At 36.0% G+C, this 21,589-nt stretch overlaps 1 protein-coding gene across 1 annotated transcript in view; it reads left to right on the top strand.

Annotated features, from left to right (window-relative positions):
* Positions 1-21,589, top strand: part of LOC106640732 (solute carrier family 35 member F3) — a 516,306-nt gene that overhangs the window by 423,930 nt on the left and 70,787 nt on the right. The gene's annotated exons all lie outside the window — the stretch shown is intronic.

Below are 21,589 nucleotides of genomic sequence, written 5' to 3'. Positions count from 1 at the left end.
GAAAGAATTTAAATTAAATGAAACTAATACAAAAGTAAAACCTGACTGTTGAAGAAACATAAGTCGCAGGTGGACTTTGACGAGGCGAGAAGAAAATGGCGAAAGGGCCTTGAGATGTGCTACTTGTCGACGTCGACGCGTCGTGGAATTGGTGCTGCGAAGAGCTACGTACTAGTTTGCGGCCGAGTAAGGAGTAGGCCGAGCTCGAGCAGAGCACTCGGCTCGTAGGCTTAAGCTGGTGGAAAAGTAGGCAGTGGGGAAACTGACACTTAAAGGGCTACACATTTATTAGCCGTTGCTTTGAGACACAAAGAAATTAATGTAAGTGTGTATGTTTCCTTCAAAGCATATAAAAGGAATATGATAACGCTCGCCTCGTCAGAATACTAGCACCTGCTACTTCTAAGGTGAACATACCGCTCACTTTGATGCAATGGCATCAAAATCAAAAGATAGAAAAGCCTAACTTCGATTAGAGTCTATCCTAACAGTTCTTTAACTTGAGACTGTATTACACTTATAATCTAGAAGGATCGCTTATCCTTTTACAAACAAACTAATTCCATCCTTTTTTTTTTTTTTTTTTTTTTTACTCGTGGTATCTAAACCGAAATCTGAACACAAGTATAATGTCTTTAATTAGTAACATAATAATTAATAAGCTTAGAACAATTAAATTGAATTATCAAAAGATAAAATTCGCAATAAAATAAATGTCAATAAGCCACTAATTGCCTTTCACTATTACATCGGATTGATTCGAGTCCTTTTTACACTGATTCTTATAACACTGTTCGAGCTCGGGTTCAGTGAGCAACTTAATGACCTTTACAATGGGTTTCTTAAATGTGGAGGTGGCAGTCTTGACGGACACAACTCTTACTAGCCCATCGGAACCCGGATGCGTGTCAACGATTAATCCGAGAGGCCAGGTAGCTGGCGGAGTTGCTTCGTCCTTCAGCAAAACTACGTCACCCTTTTGTATATTTGATTGAGGCTTTAACCATTTATTGAGTTGTAAATGATGGTGTAGGACTTCTTTTCTCCACCTGGACCAGAAAGAGTTGCGTAGACCTGTGAGTAGCCTCCAGCGGTTGCTCAAGTTAACCATCTGCTTGGTTTCGTCGTACGGTTCAAGATGCGTTAATAGCGACGATCCCACCAGAAAGTGCGCTGGTGTCAACACCAAGTCTCCACTCGCCTCATTGGTGATAGGGCAAAGAGGTCTAGAGTTTAGACAGGCCTCAATCTTTGCTGCGAGAGTTGACATTTCTTCGTAGGTAAGCTTAGCCTGTCCGATGACTCTGTAAAAATGATATTTAAAGCAACGAACAGCTGACTCCCAGAGCCCTTCAAAGTGAGGGGCTCGCGGGGGAATAAATGACCATTCTACTCCCTGCATAGCAATAGTGTCAGCGATGGTTTTTGCGGATTTTGATGTTTGATTGAACAGCCCTTTCAGCTCAGTGGCGGCGCCTTTGAAGTTAGTCGCGTTATCAGAATACATCACGGTAGGTAGTCCCCGTCGAGCTGAAAATCGAGCAAAAGCAGCCAAAAAAACCTCGGTACTTAAATCTGACGCAATTTTAATATGTACAGCTTTAACGACCATACAAATAAATATAACTATATATCCTTTTGTGGTTTTTGCACCACTGCCCTTCGAAAATAAAATAGGTACAGAGCCAGCGTAGTCCAGACCTGTATGCGTAAAAGGACAAATTGGATTTAACCTGATAGCTGGCAGCTGTCCCATCAACTGAGTTGAACTCTTTGAATTAAATCTCTGACAAGTTACGCAGCGATGAAAGACACTTGAAGCTACTCTTTGTTCCCGTATAATCCAAGCATATCGACGTAGGTGCGAAAGCATGAGCTGCACTCCCCCGTGCATTGTAAGCTTGTGCGTTTCTTTCAATAAACGTTTAACGAATATGCAGCGACCGGGGAGGATTATTGGATGACGTTCGTTATATGGCAGGTATGAGTGCTCGAGTCTACCACCCACACGTAAAAGTCCCTGATTGTCAATGAACGGGTTGAGACGCTTGAGTGGACTGCAAGCTTGTATAGCCCTGCCATCAAGCAAGTTCTTCATCTCCACTGCAAAATGATAACTCTGAATTGCTCTGAAACATACAATTCGCGACATTCTCCATTCTAGAATATTTAAAGAGTTACCTTGTCTTTCCATGGTCTTTTTTGAAACTAATAAACGCCACTGATAACAGTAACCCAATATTCAGAGAATCTTAGCGTAACTTGAATGTTTTTCTAGAGCTGGAAGGCAACTAGATCGAGATGCCTTATCCTTGCCAATTGATGCTTGCTCCTCCTGACAGACAAAGGCTTGTACTTGTTCCTCCTCGGTGGATTTAAGCAAAGAATTTGAAGGCCAATTTTGCTCTTCTAACATCAACCAGGGAGGTCCATGCCACCACAGGTCATGTTTAGACAGCTCCGACGGTGACAATCCCCTCGTAGCGCAGTCGGCTGAATTATCAGCGGATCGAACATGTCGCCACTTTGCCGTAGGAACTGTAGACATGATCTCACTCGTCCGATTGGCGATGAAAGTTTGCCATCGCGATGGATGACTTTTCAGCCACTCAAGCACCACGTTGGAGTCAGTCCAGCAGTTGATCGTGGCAGGTTGGTGTCCTATGCTCTTGACGACGTGCTTAATTAATCGAACCAATAATGTTGCGCCACAAAGCTCCAGCCTGGGTAGCGTTTACACTTTCGTCGGAGAGAGTTTCGATTTGGACAATATGAGAGACACTGAGGTACCTGGTTTTACCACGTAGACAGCCGCAGCGTATGCCCTTTTTTAAGCGTCAGAGAAACCGTGCAGGTACCAATCATCATGCTCTTTAAAGCCAATCCACCTTGGAATTCGAAGTATCGAGATATCTTTCATGTCATGTTGAAACTGCGACCAGCGTTGTGACAGCTCAGTTGGTAACGTTGAGTCCCAACCCAAGTCGAGAAGCCAGATGTCCTGTAATAAAATTTTTGCAGTAATAATGACAGGGACAATCCAGCCAAGCAGGTCAAACAACCGAGCAATTTCTGAAAGGACTGATCTTTTCGTATAGTCAATTTCTGACTCTTTATTTAAAAACTTAAAAATAAATATATCGTCAGCAGGGAGCCACTTGATGCCTAGAGTTGATACTACCTCGTTTAATCTTAATTCAAACTCGTCGGAGTCCGACAGCCCTATACCTTCCAAAAGCTCGGTCGCGTTAGCTGCCCACTTTCCCAATGACATTCCAGCTGTAGCTAGCAGGCCGATCAGCTGATTTCGGCGCTCCAAAGCGAGCTCGATGGTATCCCCTCCAGAGAAAAAATCATTAACATAAAGCTGATTATTTACTATCTCTGCAGCAAGTGGATATGAGGCCGCGCCGTGTGTTGCCAGCTGCTGCATAACACGAAGTGCCAGGAAAGGAGCAGCTGCTGTACCGTAGGTCACGGTAAGGCATTTGTAATCTATGATTGGTTGATCGTCACTGTAGCGCCATAGGATCCTCTGCCAGTCACAGTCTTCAAGGCTTACAAGTATCTGTCTAATTTCTTTCACATCTGTGGTAAATACATATTTATTAAATCGCCACCTAGTCAAGACCATCAGAATATCAGAATGCAGTTTGGGTCCTGGCAACAGCGAATCATTCAAAGAAATATCATTAGAGTCCCTTTGCGACGCGTTGAAGACTACGCGCACCTTTCTAGGATTATCGGGTTTCGTGACAGCATGATGCGGCATATAATATGCAGATCGATGTAACTGATCATAAGGTACAAGTTGCATACGACCTAAATCAACATATTCTCGCATAAAATTATCATAAGCTGCTGCAAGGTCCGGGTTGCGTTTTAGCCTTCTCTCGGAGCGCAATAAGCAAGCAGCAGATATTTCACGAGTGTTTTTAAAATTTGGGTTATCTTTCATAGGTAAACGAACAACGAATCTGCCTTCTGAGTTTCGAGAGTGTGTTTGACAGAAGTGATCCTCGCAAAGTTGTTCATCCTGATTAAAAAGAGACTTGCGGGGAACTTCCTCAATTTCCCAAAATTTCAATAAAGGATCCTAGACCGAATGTTCAGTATAAGTATGGAAAGTTTAAATAAAATTACTATTGGAACATTGAGTAACTGCAATAGGGCCCGTCAACAACCAACAAAAAACTAAGTGTTGTGCTAACGGAGTGCCGGCTGGGCCATTAATTAATCCACTGAGTATGATCAAAGGATACACATCAGCCCCCAATATGCAATCTACTCGTGTTGGCTCAGAGAAGCGAGGATCAGCCATGGGGCCAATTAGTATTGGTCACTTTATTTTTCGGCAAAAACTGGCTAAGCTCCGATAAAATCAAAGCGGAAATTGCATGTTGAAAGTTATCTAGTTTATTCGACCCAATAATGAAACTAGCCTCGCTACGAGCCTTCGATCCTACTGCACCTCCTACTCCCGTGACCAATAAATCAACCCTCCTTGTAACAAGACTCAACTGTGATACGACGCGTTGAGATATAAACGATCTCTCTGAAGCTGGATCGATTAAGGCTCTTATAATCAGAGAATCACCATGATCGTTATATATTTTAATTGAAGCTGTCGCTAATAAGATCGAAGAGCCTACCGAAGCACAGTGTGAATGTATTATCTCCTGAGGATGGGTTTGCGAATGACTACTGACAGCTGAACCAACGTTAGCGTCTAGGATCAATTGTGGCTTAGTTGAATTATTTTGAGGAGTTTTAGGTCGAGCACTATCATAGTGTAAACGTGTATGGTGCATACCTTGACACGTAAAACATCGATTAGTCGAAGGGCATTTATCTGCAAAATGTGTATTTTTTAGGCAATTCACGCAGATCTTTTCACGCTTGCATAACTAAGCAACCCAGCATTGAGCTTGGCTCATCCTTTTAAATTTATAGCCACGGTTAAGTGGATGCTTACCGTTGCAAAGTATGCAAATAGTTGGAGATATTGGGTCGCAACTGGTTTAAGTAGTATTAACTGAAACTACTTTAGTATTCACGCGTGAATTTTGGGTAGATTGAGGTTTTAAGCGATGGTCACTCGAATCTCCCGACGTTCGCGCTTGCTGTAAAGAGTGTATGCGACGCTCAAGGAATCTAACTAAATTTTTATACACGGAAAATCCCTCCGTATTTTCTTCTGCAATCTCCCAAGCTTCTTGAGTAGCTGCATCGAGCTTACGTACAACGTGAAAAACTATAAGATAATTAGTTTGATCAATGGGGCATTCAAGATCTTCAAGTGTGCGGACTGAAGCTTCAGCGCGATCAAGAATATCATTAAAGTCTTGTACGTTGCGAGCGCGAACTACCGCAAGATTTAAAGGGTTATCTAAAGCGTTGTTTAATCTTCTCCTTTTGTTATCATAACGTCTTACCAATTTATCCCACGCGACATCAAAATTATCCTCCCTTAATTCCAAACCTTGTAGCCGTTGTGCTGCAACACCTTGAACTGCACTAAATAAATGCTGCATTTTTGTGATACGGGGAATAAAAGGCTTATTTATTATAAGCGAAGTGAAACGCTGTTTAAAGCTCTCCCACTCGTCCTGTTTGCCCGAAAATGTTGGCAATGACAGAGGGGGAAGAGAAGCTTGGCTATCTTGAATAATAGGTATGGGACGCGGATCATCGCGGGGAGGTGGGGCCGGGCCTTGTAAAGTTTAAATTTTTGTTATGATAAGCACCTTTGTTTTAACATACTCAGCCTCAATTCTCGTATGAGCATCGTTTTTAAAGTAATCATATTTCTTTAAATCGTCCTCAAATTCAAGCAACTCATCATGACGTTGGTTAAAAGATTTCCAATATTGTTCGAGTAAGTCTAATCTCGTCTTAAAATGTAATAATGTTTGACTTTCTACATTAACCTTATCGGTGGAATTAATATAAAAATTTGTCACCATTTGCGATAATTTAATCTGAGATTTCAGTAATTTATCTATATTGGAATATTTAAATTATATAAATGCGAAATGGATACAAATATCAATAAATTCAAAGAAGAAAAGAAAAAAAGAGAAGAAAAGAAAAAAAAAGATGAAAAGAAAATCCAAGTATAAAATCAATCACTATACTAATGTGCTGCAAAATTAACGAAACGGCTATCAACGTGCGTGTCACCCAGCGAGCTCGTAAGCAAATGTGAGAAAAAGAAAAAGAAGAGAGAGTGATGTATGTTAGCTTACCAGTAGATCTGAGAATACCTGTCTCTCCTCCCGCTCTCGATGTAATTTTAGCCGAAGACAATGGCTTGAGTTACGAGTTCCGCGGGGCTAAGAAGGAGAAGAAGGGCCCAGCCTACGGCTCGGCTCCTTGTTGCGAAGCACCGCACAAAGAAGAGACCGATAGCTTCCTTGCTCGGCGATTATCTCTCTCCCTTCCTCAATGCTGATCGGCAATCGCTGACTGTGACGTCACCAATGACACGTTGCCCATTCAACGACCTCTTGGCTTTCTAAACCACGCTCTGCTACCAATGATTATTTCTACTTAACTCGCTCAAAAAATTGTAATTATTTTCAATTTTGAGCCTCGAGTTTACGTAGAGTTTAAAAAAAATAAAACTTATATTATTACGTGGATAAATTTGTATGATGTTTAAAATGCCAAATTAGTCATGTAACAAATATTAAATTGTTGTGCATACATAAACAATAATATTTGATAAACGATTTCTTGGAGTTAATTAATTAAAACAAAACGAGTAATAAAAGTGCTTAAACAGACTTGAGTATTTTATTAAATAAAACGGTAAAATAACAGTAATGCAGAGTTTAATATTTAAACGAGGAAAGTAAAACCACGTGAGCAATATGTAATGTGCGAATAAAACTATTAAAGAATTGCTTTGAAAGGATATAAAATTATAAACTTTGAATCTGACAGCTAAACTGTATAATGACTGTCGAAAATAAAAACAAAAGAAAGAATTTAAATTAAATGAAACTAATACAAAAGTAAAACCTGACTGTTGAAGAAACATAAGTCGCAGGTGGACTTTGACGAGGCGAGAAGAAAATGGCGAAAGGGCCTTGAGATGTGCTACTTGTCGACGTCGACGCGTCGTGGAATTGGTGCTGCGAAGAGCTACGTACTAGTTTGCGGCCGAGTAAGGAGTAGGCCGAGCTCGAGCAGAGCACTCGGCTCGTAGGCTTAAGCTGGTGGAAAAGTAGGCAGTGGGGAAACTGACACTTAAAGGGCTACACATTTATTAGCCGTTGCTTTGAGACACAAAGAAATTAATGTTAGTGTGTAAGTTTCCTTTAAAGCATATAAAAGGAATATGATAACACTCGCCTTGTCAGAATACTAGCACCTGCTACTTCTAAGGTGAACAAGCTTCTAAGATCATGCGTGATAGAACTATAATTTTGTATCACTGATTTTGTTTTATTACTTTTTTTTTCTTTATTTTTTTTTTCTTAGGTCTTTAAAACACCTATGTAAAATTCAAACCGTACGAAGGTTATGGGCTAAGGAAAAAGATGATGGCAAGAATTTTTTAATTAAAGTAATTCAGGTGATAATTATTGTTAAGTTAGTTGATGCATCATAGGAGATTAAGTTACAAGTTTTAGCGTGAACCAATGATTTAAACCCTAAGCCTTCTAGTAAATGAAAAAGATGACCTGCTATATGGTGATCCCCTTTGTCTAGTGTTTTTCCTTATAAGTCATTTTAAATCTCATGAATTATCACAGCTAAGGAACGCTTTTATTGCAACATTTCTCTAATCATGCACTTATATCCAGCAGAATTATTTCTAATAGAAAACGTCGCTTATTTTGCTACGTATAAAGAAGGTGTTTTACTAAAGATAACTATAAAGGGCTTTTTGAAAAGTGGGTATCAATACACATTTGAAATACTAAAAGTTCAGAGCTGTAAAAGACCTGGTAAACTTTAAAAAGGTATAAAAATAACTATGGTAATGTTGCGAGCTCAATAAGCAAATATCTGCAAATATTAATCTACAAAATATCATTGAAATAAATTATTCAAATCGATTATAATTCTATTGAAGTGCAGCCGCAGCTTGTAAGCCACTCCATATATTTCGTAAACCGACTAGTCATATACGTGTGATCATAGATGGTTGTATAGTAAATTTGGAGTATATAAAGCCTGTGAACAAGTCTGAAAATAAATGTTCACACTTTGTTGTTGTATATAACATCTTTTTTTTCGATGGTAGTAGATAAACTAGGCTAGAAGCAGTACACGCCAAATGCAGCACTATTCCACCTCTCCACCCGTACCCAACTGTACACGGAAAGCGACGGCACTACATGAAACGCTCAGGAGTTGTACATGGCTGTTTTCTTTTAAGTCAGCCAGTAAAAAGGTGGTCTTCTTATTCGTAGATGACAGCCTTAACCAAACGTTGATATGTTGTATTGATGTGAAGCATGATGAATAAGTGTTTGGTCTCCAAGCTAATATGTATACACATTTACATGCTCATTTACATTAATGTGAGTACTGACATACGATGCGATACCCTTTCACTACCAATGGTATAAAAAAGTATGATAGAAACGCTCAAGTTCTATAAGAAAAAATTTCATCCATTAATGCCACTCTTCCGTTTTTATTTTTTGTTGACGATTATCAAGCTTCTATGTTTCATTAGTAGCAATAGCATATCATCCTTTTAATGAAGATTTTTCGTTGACAAAACTTTAGCATATAGCACCTTGCTTGGCCCTATAGATGATATTGCCTCTGATATCGCTGAATGTATAACTATGTGAAATCTATTATAGGACGCACTGCAGTGGGTGGTGTGAAGGACTTCATGATGTTATCGCCAGAAAAGGTTTCCCAAGTAATTAATGTGGTATAAAATGAGTGGTCAACGTCTCACAAAACACATTATCATCGTTTTTGTCACTACCTCAAAAATATTTAAATTACTTATCGAGCTCTTTTACAACTGGCAGCAGTGGCAGAAAGCAGTCAGTGGTAAGTGGCCCCGTATCCTGAGAATTATATAGTGGTAGTGGCAATAGATGGTCGGCGACGAGTTGACCTACACCCTGAATGCTAGTGACTGACAAAAAGTCACACGACCGCTTGCAGATGTGCATTTTCAAACGCTCTGTCAGTGTATGAGATACTTCGCGTGAATCTAAGTTAATGAATTAAGTCATTGAAGGTAGTCAAACAGCTACACAAAAAAATTGTAGTATTATAAAAATATGTAATTACTAGCAGCCTACCCATCTCGCCTGAGACTCACTAAATGAAACACCATAATTTGTTGACATGTAATGTGAAACGTTTTCAGTTAAACTTTTCAAAGCAAAAGTCTTATTATTAAAAACATATTTGTTTAGAATCAATGCAGTCAGCTTTGTCGAATAGTAAGCTAAAAAACTAGAAAATATAACTATGCTGCAAAGTACCGTGCATTCTTAATGCAATAAAATAATTGATGGCACTGACAGGCCATGATTTGCAGTTTTTTTCGTGTAACCTACGAAAAGGGCTTTTTTTAAAGCTATAAGAATTCAAAACTAACAAAAAATATATAATAAAATAAGTTTCTTTTTCCTATTTCACAACTCTATTGCCAGAACAACAAAGTCCTGAAGCTGTACCTCTACATTTTTATCGCCATAACAATACAAAGACATACTTTATCCATCGAAAAATCTGAAAGATTTAAGAGATGACTGTAAGGAGTGAAATAGAGAGATTATCTTTTACTCAATAAATTCTTTGTTTGTCAATTTTAGTGCTGCTGCTTCAATTTCAATAAATAATCTACGTTAGTTCCTGAAAGCCTAAAAATGTAAGCAATAGATACATTTAAAGTTTTTCTTCTGATTTGCTCTCTTGCAATTTTCGGCATGGTTATAACTTTTAAGAGCCCTGAAGGCAAAGTAGTTTGACAGCTGATGGCCCTAAAAAAGACCAGTGAGCTCCTTAAGTAGACTCTTTTTTGATTGAAGCTTCTAGCAAACGTGATTGCCTATATACCTCAGGTTAATAATATAAATAAGACTACAATAATATTCTCTAGACTGTTCTTGTAGCATCACTCTGATCAGGAGAAAAGTTAAACATTTAAGACGTTGGAGCTCGTTGTAGAGCTCTTTCTCAATAATTTGTGGTGTTACGTCAGAGACATTATTGTCTGAAGCTCCTTCTTTTTTGCAGAGCTCAGTAGTTTTGGTGATCTAAGATAAGAAGATTGGTTCGTGATGCTTGCCCATTGGAGACTGTCTCGTTTTATGAAGTTTATTTTTTCTTCATAGCTGTTAAGTTGGCCCAGCACAGATTTTGGAGAGGATCAGTGATTTTTGGTTGAATGTTTAGAGTCAAGAGGGTGACATAGGGTCATAGATCTCCGGGGCTCCCAGCCTCACGATTAACGACTCTACTTATGATGTCTGCTAGTGAATGACTAACTTGGTTTAATAGTGGCTGGCCTTATATTTATATAGTTTTTTGTCAACAAATCGTTTTTAGAAGTGGTAGTAGAAGTGCATTTGTTGGCAAGGTATTTTAACGTTAGATGACCCTAAAGAGAACTAATAAGATTGATGGTTAATTATATTACGAAAATAGTTATTATATTATAATGGCCCTAAGGGTCAGTAATAATACTCCTTACCATTCTTATTATTATTCTTGATGATAGAGCCAGGTACAAGTAGCTTTACTCTTACCTTCCGAGACCCTGCGTACGAAGACCGTGCAAGAGAGAGGTTTGCCGTTGACCAAAGAGCATCTTATCTTGAGATTCTTCCCCAGATAACCAACCACTAATCGTTAGTCGGGAAAGTGGGCTTGAAAATTCCCTTCTTCGTATGTATGCTGTTGAGACGACCTCTGAGAAGGAGGCTGTTGTAGCTGCCCGAACTTCTTAGGTCTACTTTTCCTGGCTTGTTTTTGTAGTAAAACCTGTTTCGATAGCCCCAGGATGGTTGGAAAAAAGGCTACGAAACCCCAAAATGCTATAAGGCAAGTTGTGCTCTTGTTAGACACGTCTCCTGATATTTCACCAGAGACGTTTGCACTTTTAACCATTTTATTGATGGCACTCATCCGTCATGGTGGTTTGGGATAGATTATGGCTTAACTTGCTTGTCTATTATAGAGAACAGTGTAGTTGGTAGCCAGGATATCCAGCTGCACCACTCCCAGCTGTATGCTGCATGCCCTTTCGATGATCGACTGTGGTATTTGGCAGCGTTCTTTTGCCAAGTGTATCACGCCCATGCCTATGGTTAAAAAACTAAAGTGCCGTGCAATGGTAGTGTCAGCGTATGCGCAATGATAATGTCAAAAACTATTTAAAAAAAAATTTTTTATTAATTTATTATTACATGAATATATTTGTTAAGCAATTTTTATCAGAAATTACTTATTACGTTATGATAACGGCAGTAACTCATAAAGTTTTTACGCTAACACTGATGCTGCAGTTGCGTGGTGCTCTGATTCTTCAGTCATAAGCCATGCACGTAATACGCTTGGTAAAGCACCACTGGTATTCGGTACTTTGTTTGGGCATATACCAACCAGAATTCATTAATTTCATTACAGGTAGCTTTGATATGGCGATCAAGTGATGCCATGATAAGAGAGAAAAGATTATTTGATGTTTCGTCCTGGGAGCACGCCAGGACTCATCAGTAAGGCTGATGACGTGCTCCCTGCCTTAGACACCTATATCGATTGGGATACCCTAGCTCAATCTTAAACGCCCTTATATATTAACCAACATGAAAATCCGGGCACTTGCGAGTAGGTTAACTTCAATGGTTGGACACCTAGCGGATGGTTGGAGAAAGACGGAGAGCAGTAGTGACCATGTGGTAGTGAGGGTCCCCACATTGATTCTACTTCTACGCCATCTAGTGGACCCTACTAAACTAAAGTGAAAATCTAGCATTTTTTTTACAAAATTTTCAGCTTATTTTTTGCTATAACTATTAATTTTTTTAAGATAACAACTACAATAAAACCATCTAGGAAGTGTCAAGAGTCAGTATGCAAAATTTCAGCATAATCGGTTAAGTAATCTTCGTGGTTAGTGATTACAATAGGCTTAGCAACTTTGCCTTATATATGAGTAACATAACTGCTACTATGCCTGGAAAAAAAACTGCGTTTTGCATCTATAAGACCATTACTAAGCAGAAATCCAGAAATAGGAGAATTGTATTAGGAATCATACAATAATGACTGCTTCTATAACCCTTTTTAAATACAAATACCATTATGCGAGTAGAAATTCTTGAGTAAGGGAAGCTGCAATTTGCTCTAATTAGAACATGTTTGAGGATAAATTCACAATAGAAGGAAAATTGCACCGGGTATTTAAAATACTTCTACCTAATTCATACTTGTGTGTAGTTGTAATCAAATTATGATTTCAATTTTCTTAATGCTTACTAACTTCTATAACAGCATTAAAAAACCAATAAGTCTAAGGAGGAACACAGAAAACAAAAAATTTATTTTAAGAAAAAACACAACATATAAACGTTATCCAGAACAGAAATAGCAGTAAAGAAAACAGTTCTTAATCGATCTATGAATTTGATGTAGTAAAAGTAGAAGTGCCTCAATTTAAGAATCATTGAGTCTATTTTACTTTTTAGTGGCCCATTAATTCGTCAAATGTGACACCTTACTATATTCATGTGATTTCTTCTATCTATTAAATAGCAGGAAATATGCAAACAAACTTAAACCAGCAATTACTTTAAGGCCTAGGCTTTTTAAAAACTGTACGTTCTGACGTATCAGTGCTGTGGTTACTCGTTGATAACTGATTTGTCTTCCTTATGTCGGTTAACATACGTATCTTCTAGCAAATTTTTCGTCTTTTATTCTCAATGTATAAAATGCCTATTCCTTCAATTTTATTTTTGCACGTGACCCTTATTGCTACGACTTCTCCTCAAAAATTTATTAATTTTCCTTCCTCATCCATAATCTGAGCTTGGATATGATTTCTTGTCTTCACTGCAAGAGATAAGTTAATTATCTGTGCTAAACCTTCAAATATTTTAAAGCCTGGTGGAACTGCTAAGAAAAAAGATTCATGAATCTTATAAACTTTATGTTAATTTATAAATGCTTTAATAGCTATGTTGGATTATACTTAGAATGTATTGATTTAATGTACTGCTACAGGTTTATACCACTAATGAGTCACGTTTGATCTGAGTATTCATTACTGAACCCAACGAGCTTTCTGGTCAGAAACAATAAGATGGCCATACGGAGTTACAATACAAAGCGTGTAATTGTTTGGCTATATACTTATCGAAATATCTTTAGGTGTTATACGTCGATAGTAAATTGTTTTATATCTTAAATTTCATAGCTGCCTGTTGGTAAAGCTACTGCCTCTTTACCCACGTAAAATTGATTATTACTCTCGTCACTATTACTTTAAACTGTTATTTTTCAATCCCCTTCCTGATTTCAAGTATAGACTTTCATCTTTTTCATAGGGTTTTAAAAAAACGCCTTTACTGAGTAAAATAGCATCAATTTTTTTATTATGTCTCGCATTTTCTTGAAGAGGCTTCTTGGCTTTGTTTGCTTCATTTATCATTTGATATGTAATAGCCACACCATAAGCAACAACCCCCATAGCGCCTATATCTGTAAATGCGGGTATTATGTATGGTAAAAAATCTCTAATCTCCAGAGGTGTGCATAACATGCGTAGTGTTCTATTATTTTTTTTACCTTTTTTCTTGGCCCCTCGAGCTTCCTTTAAAGCCGGACTCACAACTTTGTGACCACAGTTACTTGTAACCATAGACTTTTTAGCAGTTTTATTAGGGATTTTAAGGGTCACTATCTTTCTAGCTTATTTTTCGAATCTTTTAACTTCTTATACTTTGATAAACCCATTCCTGATTTTAATTTTACTTCTATTGCACTGCTCACAGCAAAAGTAAAAGCTTTTTCACCAATTATTAAATCATAAACTTTTGAGCGTTGTCATGCCTTTTCTGAACGAATCTTATTTGTTGCGTTTCTAGCTGTAATGTTATCAGGAATTTAAGAATAATCTACATTATAATGCTTACAAGCATTATCCAATAGGTGAATGCCTGGATCCTTACAGGCTAATCTTTTAGATAGCTTATTGCCTAATTCACAATACTAATGACGTAGTATGTACAGTTTTACTAGAAAATTACCAGATATATCTTTAAAGAACTTTCTTACGCCAAATGTACACAGAGAAAAATTTTAAGCAACAAATATTACTTATTTTCATTTAGTATGCATCAATCTTTTGTTAAGTATCAACCGGTTAGCAAGCATGCATTTTATAAGGAAAAATACGTTCTTCAACAAACAAGAAAGGCAAGAGAAGCTATTAAACGTAAGCATTAATTGTTAAAATTAGGAAAGAAAGCTTTAAAAAACAAATTAGTGAGACCTCAAAGCCCATAATTTATATAACATTCTTTTATTCATTTTCGTGATGTCACCATGTTAATCATGTTACGCATTCTTTCTCGTATACAAGCTGTTTGACGTACATCCTTGTCATTTTTGTGTTTTTCGTCTTTATCAGTTGTAAATCTTAGTGTCCTATTTGTTATTTTCTGGTCCCTCGGTGGTATATCAGCAAGACCTTTATTTCTTGAACTTGTTACGTTTCCTGCATCCTCCTTAGCTTTTACTTCCTCTACCACTCTATCTGGCCGTTTGTGATTTACTCCATAATGGCCCTAAGGTACTGTGTCAGTGGCGTTGGGAAAAATGTATTGCTTATCATCATGAGAGCTAAAAGCTATTTTTGTTGATTTTTCCATTTAAGTCTTGTGCAGATGAGATTAAATATCAATTGGCTCTTAATTTATAATTATGTTCTGATCACGTTAGCAATAAATGTGGTCATTGAAATGAATGGTGGTTTTTACAACTTTGTCGAGACACTTTTTGAAGTTAAAGTGTGTTCAGTGCAGAGTGGTAACTCTTTATGAGAATCATGAAGCACCTTTGAATATTCCAATCTTTTTTTTAAAATATATCTATAATCGTTTTTATTAAAAATGAATGAAAATCGTGAGATTGCTTGTCAAAGTTCCTAACACACCAAGTCTACCATACAAAAGTCATTAAGTTATAGCCCCAACCATATTAATAGTTCACGTCCAAATAGAAAATATATTTTTTTAAATCATTTTTCTGTTATCATTTATATAGGGATTATTGGCTTCAGGATAGCTGTTGCGCCATTGACTTGCTTCTTTTTTATGCCTTTTTTAATAAACGTAAGCATGCTAATATCGAAAATAAGTTTTGGTGAGATCTGTAAAAAAAAGCACAAATTTACTTTTTTATTTTCTAGTAAAACTCTTTGCGTGTCTGCATATTTTAACTGTCTTCGGTTTTTTTAACATAGCATTCCAAGTAAAACCTGGTATTGTAAAATGTGCGCAGCATCTAGTTTGTATACCTCAAGACACTTACTTCTCAGGTTTTCAAAAAACTTCTCCTATTAGAAGCACATCTATCTTGAAGTATAAATCTGAATACTGTTCAAAACTTGCTATATTAAATATTTTTCATATAGTTTAAGCATGTGTTTAATCCTCAGTACTTATGTAGGCATTATATAATTTGCTATAAATATCGGTTTTTGATGAAAGCACAGGTTTTTAGAGTTTTTTAAATGATATTACAAAATCATACGCAAATACCATTTTTCTTAACAATTCAATTTGATCAATGGTGTATGCATCGTCTTGACTAAAAGTAGTCTCTAAAATATTATACTCTTCTTAATAGGATGCCAACTCCTCAAGCAATAAAGGCAAAAATTGATAAGAGTCTATAAAGCGTAACTTGATTCTCGTTTAATTAATAAATTTTTTCACAGAAATTTTCTTCTATTGTGTCTATGGTATTATTTCAACTATTGTAGGAGGGCAAGTAACAATACTTTGTATAAATAAATAGGCATATGAATTACTTAGGTTCAGGAAAACTATGATAACGTTTTTGAGTTACAGTATTTAAGATTACGTTCATAATGTGCAGGGTCGAGATAGCTAAGACTATAAAAAATATTTATAAATGAGTTTGATGTGAAAATAAGATTTATTAGAGGAGTGTTGTGAAAAATATTTCTTTCCCAGTAAAATAGCAGTAATTCTCAGTTTTTTTTATCGTTTGCAATATACTTCTTACATACATAATATTGGTCAGCGTTAAAAAAATTAAGGCCCTCTTCTTCAGTTGATAATCTCATCATCTTGTCATCGGATGGAAACACTTTACAAATTTTTGACAAAATCTCGCATGTCTTTAACAAACTAGGTGCCTAGATTATCACAGCTTTTAGTTTCTTTTGTTTAGCAAACGTATCGTGATTCAGTATCGATAAAACTGTATTTTACGTAGTAACCCACACTTAAAGCTTCATGGTGTTGTATTACTGGCTCACTATTGTGTATAGGTTTTAATAAATACTCAAGGTTGGAATATACTTTTAATAGCACCTCATTTCTTGTTCTTATAATCTTTAAGTTTCAAAATATTTTCACCACATACTGGCAAGATAACTTTACATTTATTGGCTTTAACACAATCAACTTTGTGTATTGTAAGCTTTGTATTAGTTCTGAAGTGATGCAAATAACGATCGTATATGTGTATATTATGTTTAAATTTAGTAGGGAGCTTTCTCAAAAGCTCAGACAAATCTGTAACCACCAACTACTTACAAAAATGTCCATCATCATGCGTACGACTGACCCTGCGCTAGCTTTATTCTGACTTACCATCTTCTTCTTTGAATGCCTCTTTTTCTTCCTATATCTCGTCTATAATCTACTTATGAGCAAGGTTGAGATCATAACCTGTCTCCTCACTCTCTTTCATATCATCTCTTTCTACACTATCGTCACTTTTTTCTTTTACTTCTACATATCGTCTCGTTTGAGAATCATTAAAATCATCATCAGTATTATCTTTGTTATTAATTTTTTTTTTTTTAATTTGTTTTTCCCTTATCGTTTATCTTTATATACTTACTTTCTATAAGTAACATACTAACATATTTTACTTTTTTATAAACATATACATTAACCTAAATACCACTTTGTTTTTCAAAGTTTGATACTTGCTTGGATTTGTATTGAAAATGTCATTCCAGTGAAGTAGTCATAGTTCGTACATTTTTTATAATTTGTTACTCGATTTATATTTTTACATGTAGGATGTAGTGCCGACAAAATGGCCCGTTTAACAGATTAGTGATTTGAATTTTTAACAGTAGTGTGAGCTTTTTTTCAATAAAAGAACTGTTTGTGGAAGGGCCGTTACCGTCGTGGGCTAAAGCCCAGACCACGTCGAAGACAGATACAGGAAAAAGGATTAACGCGAGACTTGTAATTGTAAACTAACAGCAACATTTATTTTCAATCAATTGGTATACTATGTACAGGTGCGAACTGAGTGAAGCGTTCAACTCAGCCACGGCGCTTGCTTGGACTGACTAGTGCTACGCAGAGCACGGTGTATTTATATGCTTATATGTGAATGTTTGAGAATATTTCGTTCTGCAGATAACAACTATTGAATATATTACAACGTAAAAAAGTATAAATGTAGCACAGTCTCTAAAGTATTGTTTTAATCCAAGTAGTAAGGTATGAAACATAAGATATTCAATTCTAAGAAGCTCGTGAAGAAGAAACAGACATTTAAATATTACAGCAATTTCGCATAGCAATAAAATGTACCGTACATTTAAGCACAAGTTCACTTTAAAATTGAACAAACTGGGTAGTTCTATGTAAAAACCACTATTCATCGTATTTACTACTAGATTTAAGATAAAGGCCAGAGCCTACCCAGAATGTCGTTTCTGAAACTCATCAATTTTAGTGGCAATAGGTTTCTAAAAATTACTTTTAAACCATTCATGCAAATCAGTTGTATAAAAGAGACATTATAATATCGTGTCAAAGCACTTAAATTTAATGGTCTCTGTGTCAATTTTCACGAAGATAAATTTTGCTTTAAAAACTGCATTCATCTTTAAAGCATGCTGCTGATTTATAATTTCTAGCATTTTTAAAACAAACCCTTTTTTCACAGAGAAGCTGCTACATCCTACTATAGTACTTATTATGCATTAGTTAAATTAACAGATAAAACTGATAAAAGTATTAAGTGGAATTTTCAAGTTGAAGTATTAGATACGATTTGTGAAAGCTCACCACCTTATCACCTAAAGTTAAAAATAAATTCAATAGTTATTAATAAGTGACGACTTGCATACATAAATAAATGAGCTATTTTTATTCTATTTTATATTATATTTATTTCCTCCCTGATAAAACTCTAAGACTCTTTAAAGAGTTGTACTAAAAAAAAGTTGTCACCTAACAAAGCTGACTGTGTACTTCGTAGCTCTCAGACTAAGTGTCAACCGACAAACGAAGCGAGCTGCTAGGCCCAAACACATTAAGTCAAGTATCAGCCCCATAGCAAGTAAAACAATAAAGTTTTAGCCACAACATCATCCAAGAAGCACTTTTTTGGGCGTAGTTTTAGTTAGTATCCTTCCTCCGCTCATCAAGTGTGGTCCCTCATTATTAACTTAATTCTGAAATTCCGTTATTAAGATTACTATGTTAACCTACGTTGTTATAATTTTTTTGTGAATCTGGAGTGAACCATCGTGAATAAAATGGAAAGAATAAATCTACATAATAGTAGCAAATATTTCATAAATTATATCCAACTAGAATTAAGAAGATTACAAAAGGAAGCAGTGCTAAAGAAGCATGTAGGATCTAGCTGGAAAACAGAAAAGGTAAGTTTACACATATATATTTTACAAATAATAACAGTTTCAATTTTGTTTCGCTGATATACAGACAAATAGTTGGACATACTGTTCCATGGTCCATCAGGGAACTCATATTGTGTAATATAGTGCAGTGTACGTTGACACGTACATACTGTGCCTTTGTGTAGAGCATGGTATATGCAGTACTTTGTGACAGTGGAAAAAAATGGAAGTAAATAAATAATAATAAATAATAATGCATTAATAAAATAACAATAAAATAAACAGAAAAAGCTTACTGTTATAAAATAAAAATGAAAAGGGTGCAAAATAACATAATACTGTGTTTTAAATAACAGTAGAAAATTGAAAATTGGTAATTTCTTATATTACACACACAGATACACACTTACGAGACATAACAAATACACTATTTCTATCCAGAACCTACTCATCACAGTAATTCTTCACTTTAGTCTCACTTGAGTAGTGGATATTCTATACCTAAGATCTGCTAACCAGAGGGGTCTTTTTATTCCTACCCTGAATCTGCTTACCAGAGCGGTTCATCCCCATTAGTCCTGCTAAAATAGTGGACACTCTTTACCCTTAATCTTCTACTGAAAGCTATCTATCAAAATAACAAAAATACATACACAAGCATATCCGCAATTAATATTGTGAGTTGTAGATGAAGAATTCTTAGAAATAAAGTAGTGATTTGATAAGATCTAACAATAACACTTTTATACACACACTTATTCATAAAATGATATTTAATAAAACCATTGACACATAATTTTGCGACTAATAAGAAAAGTTAAAGAAGTGGTAAGAAATTGTTTGTACAGAAGCTTATAAAAATGACAAACATCTTAGAAAAAAGATTGGAATTGATTAATGATCAAATATAAAACTGCTTTAACTTGCACGAGCTAAATACTAGATTATCTGAAAATGAAATCAATAATTTTAAAGCAGAAATTAACAAACAATTTGACAGTTTGGTCAGCTTCACGGAAAGGCAACTCTTAAAATTCAAAGAAAAAAAATAATCATTAAAAGTCTTAAAATTTACAAATAAACAACTCAAAAATTTACTAATAATTTGAAACTTATTATTATCTTCCCTTGCCTTGTTCATAATTCATAGGCACATAAATTGTGAGTTGCACATATAGAACACTCACATGGGTATAGTAATATTATTCATCGTATAAGGTTGCAGTGCATATAATCTTAGGAATTTATAACCATAGAAAACGGAAAAAAACAAGGTACAGACAACTGTACTTCAGGAAAATCAGTGTTGGGTCTGTCGGATCACTTCCAGATTCCCAGAGATACAGGTGTGCGTCAGTATTCAGTGTTGGAAAAAAACTCTCACTCCTTAATTAAGTCAGAGAAACTGTAGCTGTAGGATTAGAGTCGTTGTATGCAACGGACTGCACGTAGCAGTAAATATAGTTTTAGTGCGCAGCATTTATACTCTGCCCGCTATTCAAGCACCCACTCTTGGCTATAACGGACTATTAAGTATATGTACTTTTATACATGATACACAAAATCTGCGCCCCTAGCGCATGTACATATAATAAATTCATATAAGACCCAGGCAGAGTAAACAAACAGGACCAAACGTCTTATATGAGCAAGCATATAAGTACTATGTTGATACAAACAGCATAATTAGCATTGTGTCATTTGTTACATACTTGCATAAATGCGTAGAAATACAAACGAAGGTTCATACACTGTTAACAGTACGTATAATAGTCAGTGGCTGACAGTAGATACAGCGATAGCATAGTTAAGCGCGCCAGAAGGTAAATACTTTCATTTAACGCAGAGAGAGAGAGAGTTTAAAATCACGCCCTACATCACGGTGTCGTAGCAATTAGGATATATAGCTGCGCAAGCGATATAAAAGATCCCTGTGCCGTGTATTCCTTTGCTTAAAGGAGATGATATCATATAAGCACGCTTGTCTACACTCTTCCACTTTAGTTTCTGGGCACATACATAGTACACTTATCGTTCCATCGGTAGACGTATACCTGTAAAAAATCAAAGCAAATTTATAAACGCGCATACTAGAGACATATACATAAGCACACACACATATGTACACAGAGAATTATTTTCTCATTACTTATGTCTTCTGCAATGAATGTAAAGGGTTTAATAGAATATTTTTAAGAAACTAATAAACAAAACAAAACGATAGTATAATTCCTTTTTTTTATTACACATACATATAGAATATAGGCTGAAAATGAATAAAAAGGAAACGAAAAAAACGTACGTCAAGCAAATTACACTACTGAGAAAACGGTCGATGAGAAAGATGATGCTGTTATGACAGTAGCTGAAGCGTTGATAGAGTCTCTCAGGGCAACTTCTTATTTTGGCATGCGATTAAATCCATTCCTTTATTTAATGAGGAAAGTATTTCACTCAAGAATTACATACAAGATGTTAGAAACGGAGTAATCTGGGTCAGAGATGATTAAAAAGATTTACATAAAAGAGCAGTATTGCAGAATTTACAAGATGCCACATGCATAAGCGTAAGCGGCCAAGATTTCAAAAACTTCGAAGCATTTATAACCCATTTAAAAACAAAACATATGACGGGAAAAATCGTTGTTTATTATCAAACTCAGCTCCAGAAAGTGTGTCCCCAACAAGGCTAATCGGTTGGTAAATATTATGATTATATAAGCCTAC

The sequence above is a fragment of the Copidosoma floridanum genome, unplaced genomic scaffold (genome assembly GCF_036245765.1).
Source record: "Copidosoma floridanum isolate Cflo_tuat_1 unplaced genomic scaffold, Cflo_Japanese_pri ptg000016l, whole genome shotgun sequence".
Classification (NCBI taxonomy): domain Eukaryota; kingdom Metazoa; phylum Arthropoda; class Insecta; order Hymenoptera; family Encyrtidae; genus Copidosoma; species Copidosoma floridanum.
The sequence above is the reverse complement of the archived record's forward strand: the minus strand, read 5'-3'. Positions and strand labels throughout refer to the sequence as shown.